This window comes from Saccopteryx leptura, chromosome 8 (genome assembly GCF_036850995.1).
Source record: "Saccopteryx leptura isolate mSacLep1 chromosome 8, mSacLep1_pri_phased_curated, whole genome shotgun sequence".
Lineage (NCBI taxonomy): Eukaryota > Metazoa > Chordata > Mammalia > Chiroptera > Emballonuridae > Saccopteryx > Saccopteryx leptura.
The window spans coordinates 97,582,074-97,588,974 of NC_089510.1; positions in this window are offsets into that span (position 1 = coordinate 97,582,074).

Genomic DNA, 6,901 nt, shown 5'->3' on the forward strand with positions numbered 1-6,901 from the left:
CCCCTCATCCCTGCCATCCTGGCAGATCTCACACTGTCCCAAAGAGGAGCATGAGGCAATGGCAGTCAGCATTTCCATCTCTGCTCCGGAGAGCATGATGGCACCCACCCCAATGTCCCCAAATAGCAGACCTACCAGGGGCATAGTAAGAACTCCTTGCTGCTGGGCTCTTACCTTCTGCAGACTGTGGATCACAACTCCAGCCCAATTCTCCTCATACTCCAAAGAGGAACTGAAAACACCAGCTCCCGCTGCCGGGCTCAAGCCCCAGAGTAGCCGCCTTCTGCTCCGCAGACCTTGCAGCTCCGGACCTGGCTTCAGCCTCAGCCCCGGCCTCCTGCCGCTGCTGGCTCTCCACAACGTTCAGGGCAAGCTGCAACTCACGAACCTGTGATTCCTTCTCCAGCGTCTGCTCCATTTCCAAATGAATCTCGCGAACCTGGTTGGCCTCCTCCTCCAGTGCTTCCTCCAGCTCCAGGGTCAGCATCTGTTTCTCCCACGTTTGCTCTTGCTCCTTCCACTGCTCGGTTTGCAGGTCCTGGGAAGCCTCTTCCACAGAGCTCTCGGTTTCCTCATGCATGGCTCTAACAGTCAGCCAGCCTATGGTCCCCAAAAGGACAGCCATGGGGAACGATAAAAGCAGCCAGTCCTGTAATCCACAGCTCAAAGGTGGTGGTGGCTTCATACCGAATTCCGAATCCTGCCTTTGTTTTTACCTGTACAGGTTTGGAAAAAGGATGAAGGTTGGGATGGGACACAATTCATTAGCAAGTTCATAACATTTGTCTATAGGATTCATAAAAAACGTTTCTACACATTAAAACTTACAAGGTAACTCAATAGTAAAAATGTCACTCTACATATTAAAAGATATTCCTATATTTTCTAGTGTTTACCTGCCATTCCTTTATTCAGAGATATATACATTAACTACACACTTTCAGGAGGGGAGGGGTAGTTTCCATGGGGACAAATGCCTTTAAATGGCCCATCAATATAAGAAAAGGTTTAATTTAATCTTTTCTCTTCCTGCACCTGGCTAGCTATTCACTCACTTCCTCACAGGTGTGGGGGGAGGTCAGAGAATCCAACTTTCCTTCCCCTCTGCATTTACAACACAATGCTATCGGCCATCCTGGTTTTGATTCTAATCACACAAGTACAAAGATCATTTTCAAAATCTCTCTGCGCCTAGCACAAATTAATAAAATGTTCTTTTTTTTTTTTCCTTTTTGTACTTTTCTGAAGCTGGAAACGGGGAGAGACAGTCAGACAGACTCCCGCATGCGCCCGACCGGGATCCACCAGGCACGCCCACCAGGGGCGATGCTCTGCCCACCAGGGGGCGATGCTCTGCCCACCAGGGGGCGATGCTCTGCCGCGACCAGAACCACTCTAGCGCCTGGGGCTGAGGCCAAGGAGCCATCCCCAGCGCCCGGGCCATCTTTGCTCCAATGGAGCCTTGGCTGCGGGAGGGGAAGAGAGAGACAGAGAGGAAGGAGGGGGTGGGGGTGGAGAAGCAAATGGGCGCTTCTCCTATGTGCCCTGGCCGGGAATCGAACCTGGGTCCCCCGCATGCCAGGCCGACGCTCTACCGCTGAGCCAACCGGCCAGGGCATAAAATGTTCTTTAAGCTTCCTAAAATATTAAAATTAATTCTGTAGCTTTTTGGTACCTTACAACTTTTATCCAAAAAGCTTGTTGTCTTGGAGGAGAACTCGATAAAAATTAGGAACACTCACTGCTTTAGCTTGCTGAGTTATTATTATTACTATTATTTTTTACAGAGACAGAAAGAGAAAGAGGGATGGGTAGGTAGGGACAGACAGAAATGGAGACAGATGAGGAGCATCAATCATCAGTTTTTTGTTGTGGCACCTTAGTTGTTCATTGATTGCTTTCTCATATGTGCCTTGACCATGGGCTACAGCAGAGTGAGTAACCCCTTGCTCAAGCCAGCTACCTTGGGTCCAAGCTGGTGAGCTTTTTGCTCAAACTAGAGGAGTCCATGCTCAAGCTGGTGACCTCAGGGTCTCAAACCTGGGTTCTCCACATCCAGTCCAACGCTCTATCCACTGCGCCACAGCCTGGTCAGGCTATCTTGCTGAGTTCTTGAGTAATATTTTTTGAAAAATTTATCTTTCTCACTTATTTACATGCATGTGAATAAATGCCCAATTAGCCATACTTTTCAACTTTTTTAGAACAAAAGAAAATAAACAAAATGTAACAAAACTGGCTGCTATTTGACCTGTGCTTCTAGGAGCTGTCTGATAGCTTGGAAAAGACTGGGTGACCCAATCATGCAACTTCTGTACTGTCACATGTTACGGTCCAGACAAAATTTCTCTCTGAAGTCCCTAACAGTGAGCTTGTGCCTTCAAGCCTGGGAAGCCATAGCTTTGCCCCTTTCATGTTCTTTTTTTCCAAATGTCTAAACACAGACAGTTGGGACCTTGCAAACAAACCATCTAGTCCATAAGAACCCCATATTTGGGGTGTGCAGCATATTCTCTTACAACTAATTTTGTGTTAAAATTGATTTATTAACCTCATTTTATGGTTTTCTTTCCTTTGCAATATGCTATGGTAAATAGCATATATTTGCATAAATATGCTTACCTAGAAATTATTTGTGATCTGAAGTCACCTGTTTTAAAGTTCTTAGATCATATTTCTTTCTTCATTAATAAATATTTAACGAGCACTCATTCTGAGCATTCTGTTATCTTCTGGGAATGCTATGAAATTAAAGTATCCCCAGACCTCAAGGGGCTCATTGGAGGAGGAAAAAGGGAACAACAGACAGTAATCAGTCATATTAATGAATCACTAATTCCAAACAATGATCAATAATTAGGGAGACAAGTCCCTGAGGTGGGAAGGCCCTTCTCATGTTATTTCTCATGTCTGAGGCAAAACCTGTGCAATTTCTATTGCCACAGTTGAGACTCTTTCCTTGGTTTAGCTTTAGGTAGAGTCAAGCCACCCCCGCTATTGCTCAGTTTTAAAGCAAACCCATACGGTTCTCTGCATGGGTCTGTCACAGAGTGTATATTAGAGTTACCCCAGAGGTCTGGCCCAATTTCCCGTTGGAGACTGTTAGATTTGGGGAGGCATGCTGTGGCTGCCAGAGTGTAACATTTTGGAGCAGGAACAGGGAGGTGCTGATAGGCCCCCTGTGAGGCTGAGAACAAAGAAGTTTATGTTTGAAATTCACCACTAAGCTAAACCCGGCCCCTGTTGCTATGCTGGCCCCTGGTGCTATGCTACGTGCGACCTCCCTAGCGAATAGCTAACTGCCACATCTGCTTCTGTAAATGCTTGCTCACTTAGGATATATAAGGACCTAGCTGTAAGCGCCAGGCGTGACTCTCGTTTGCAGCTCCTTGTGAGTAGGGTGTCTCCGGACATCTTGGGAGTTCGCCCCTGTGCAGGTTAAACTGGCCAATAAAGTAACATCTAAACTCCTGAAAGTCTCCGACATTTGTTCTCGCACCTGGTGGATGCAACAGAGACTGGGAACATTTCAGAAAGTTTCCTGTTCTTTCCACCTCCACACCCCTGTCTTAGAGTGGAGTTTGGATTTCCTTTTGTTATAAAGTATTCAAACCACAATTCTGCGGGTTTTCATAGAGACACGTAGTCCAAATAAGTTTTTGAAAAGTTTTATTAAAGGAGGAAATTTATTAAATATGCCAGCCGCATATATCTTACACGGGGCAGTCCCAAATCGTGTGTTCCATTAATATTCTAGGGGCTGGTTATGTACCGTTAATTATACATGGGCAGGGAAATAACCTGACATCATGGTGTAAGCCTATACCTCTTGTTTTCTCCTATACAGGTTTGGGGAAAGGATAAAGGGAGGGGGATAGGACACAATTCATTAGCAAGTTTGTAATATTTGTCTATAGGATTCATAAAAAATACTTTTATATTAAAACTTACAAGGCAACATAATGGTAAAAATGTCACTTTATATACTAAAAGACATTCCTATAATTTCTAGTGTTCATTTGCTATTCCTTTGTCCAGAGATACACACATTAACCACATGCTTTCAGGAGGAGAGAGGTAGATAATCTCTGTACTTGTGTGATTAGCATAAAATCAAGATAGCCGATGGCATTGTGTTGTAAATGGAAAGGGGAAGGAGACTTGGATTCTCTGACCTTCCATCACACCTGTGGGGAAATGGGTGAATAGCTAGCCAGGTGCAGGCAGAGAAAGATTAAGTTAAACCTTTTCTTATATTGATGGGCCATTTACAGGCATTTGTCCCCATGGAAACTACAAAAATCTCTCTATATGCCTAGCCCAAATTAATAAAATGTTCTTTAAGCTTCCTAAAATATTAATATTAATTCTGTAGCCTAGTAGATATGTGGATTCCAAACTGCCTTCTTGATAGTCCACTTATCTGTCAGACCTCACCCTTACTGGACTATCGCCCCTGAGACAGAGGAATTCCAAAAAGCTGACAAGCTGCCCCAAGGAGAAGCATTCCCGACACACCAGGACTTTTACCTCAGTATCCCCTCAGGCTCTCCCAAACACTATATAACTCACCCCTAGTCTGTAACCAGTGCTCTTCTCCCCAAGAGAAATGCCCAGCAGGGTTCCTTTCTTCCTTTCAATAAAACCTGTTAGTCTGGTCTTTCAGACTCCCATGGATTCCAACATTTAGTGCTGAAACCCAGGACAGGGTACTAACTGCCTGGACTATCCCTCTTTGCTGTCCAAACTTACAACCAGGGAAGAAATGGGCAGTGGCAGCTCATCCTGGGCTTACTCCCTGATTCTGTTTGGACGTGTAATTGTGGGTTGATTGGCCGGCAGTCTAACCCTGTCCTGAACTCCTACTGGACCAGAAAGGTAAGGAGTTTCTCCCTTCTTCTTCCCCAATTGGCCTCCAAATTTCTCTCTAAAAACACCCCTTCCTGGTTGGATGGTTTTCTCTGACACGCCTCACATTTTGAGGGGTTTGACTTTCAGTCTCAGTGGACTGCACGACTAGGCGCCTAGCCAAACCTCTCCACTCTCTTGGACTTCTCGTTCTTGGAGCTCCCTGACAGGTGGTGACAACCTCTATCAGGGATGACTCCCCCACATGGAGATTCTCTACTCTTGGGACAGTGACAAAAGGCGGGGATGCCCCCTCTTGCTCACCTGTCTCCACTATGGGCTCTTCGGAGTCTAACCCTTCTGATCAGACCCCTCTAGGATGTCTCATAAAAAACCTCACCAAACTCGGTCTCTGTAAAGCCAGTAATCAGGGCCAGGGCCACTATCACAGCAGCCCGGCCCTTGCAGGTTCGCATTGGATTCGGACAGTCAGTAAAGAAACCATGGAGCCAAAAACTGGTGGGCCATAGCCTTTAATCTAGCTTGCACCCGGCGGGCAAGTAAAAAATACGCACTGGGCTCCAAAACCCAGTCACTCAGTGCTCACAAAGCTACTGACTTATCCGAGTTTCCTAGAATCAAAGGTTTCTAGCTCACCAGCCTTCCTCTCCTCAGTTCCCCATCTCACTCAGCACTCCGCCATCTTGGCTGCTTCTCCTGGCCTCCTCCACGTGGCCTCCTTTAGCTGCTGGCTCTACTCTCTCCGCTCTCTCATGCTAACCTCAGGAACCAAGCGGCAAGTTCCCGTTCTACCCCTATTTTATAGTGTAGCTTCACAACCTTTAATCCAATATACAAAATAGGGTAGTCTCTAATACAAAGTCACTTCTCTGAGGCATGATTGGATTGTACCACCTTACACCAAAAAGGGTAGGAAAGGCTTAATCCCAAAACCAAGCCCCAGGCTACAAGGATTCTGCCTGCCTTTAGCCCACCCCAACACACATTAATATCACCTGGGCAACGGCCTCTTTAACAAAGTGAGCATAATACATTTTATCTGCCCAACAGTCTCTCAGACCTCAAACTGAAGAAATTAATCTTCTTCTGTAACACAGCATGGCCTCAGTACAGACTAGACAATGACTCCCATTGGCCTGAAAACGGGACATTTGATTACAATATCCTAAGAGATCTTGATGATTTCTGCCACTGGACAGGGAGGGCATCAGAGATTCCTTATGTGTGGGCTTTTCTTCTCCCTTCTCTCCTGTCCTTAATTTCTGTGCCTTCTGTTCTACACGCAGGCTGTTTTGGCCAAAGAAACCTCACCTAAAACCTCTGCTCCTAAACTTTCCTTCTCCGTGAACTCCCAACTCTCTCCCTCTTGCCTGACCTCTGGGGGCACCCCTCTCTTGGGACCCTGTTGGTCAAATAAGTTTGTAAATGTGATATATATGTTTGCTCGCTTGTGACTTATATTGGGTGTGGGGGACAGGCTATAAGCAGGCCAGGTTGTTGTAGCCTGGGGTTTGGTTTTGGGACTAAGCTTTTCCCCACACCCTTGAATGATTGTATTATCTGGGTGGTGCAGTCTCATGAGGAATCCAATTATGCCTTGGATGGGTGACTTTGTATCGGAGACTTCCTTGTTTGTATATTGGATTAATGGATTTTGGTTTTCTACACTATAAAGTGGGACAGACCAGGAGCTTGGACACACAGTTCCTGCTATCACAATTGCAGGGGCTTCCCTGATCCCTTGCCCTTCATGGGAAGAGCTGGTTTTCTGCTTTTCCCTTGTCTTCTTTTGTGGTTTGCCTGTCTTGGTGAGACACCAATAAATAGGATGGCCCCCCGTCCTCTGACTCCACCATTTCTTTATCGTCTGCCCGAATCCAATGGGAACCTGCATGTGAATGGCCACGATGGCGGCTCCTGGCCTTACAACTGGCGTAGTTTCCGGCAGGATTCAGAGATTGGTATGGAGCCACCACCCTTGATGGGTGGGATAGAGTACTGGTTGCTGCTCTGGCTCCCCATGGCTGTCCTT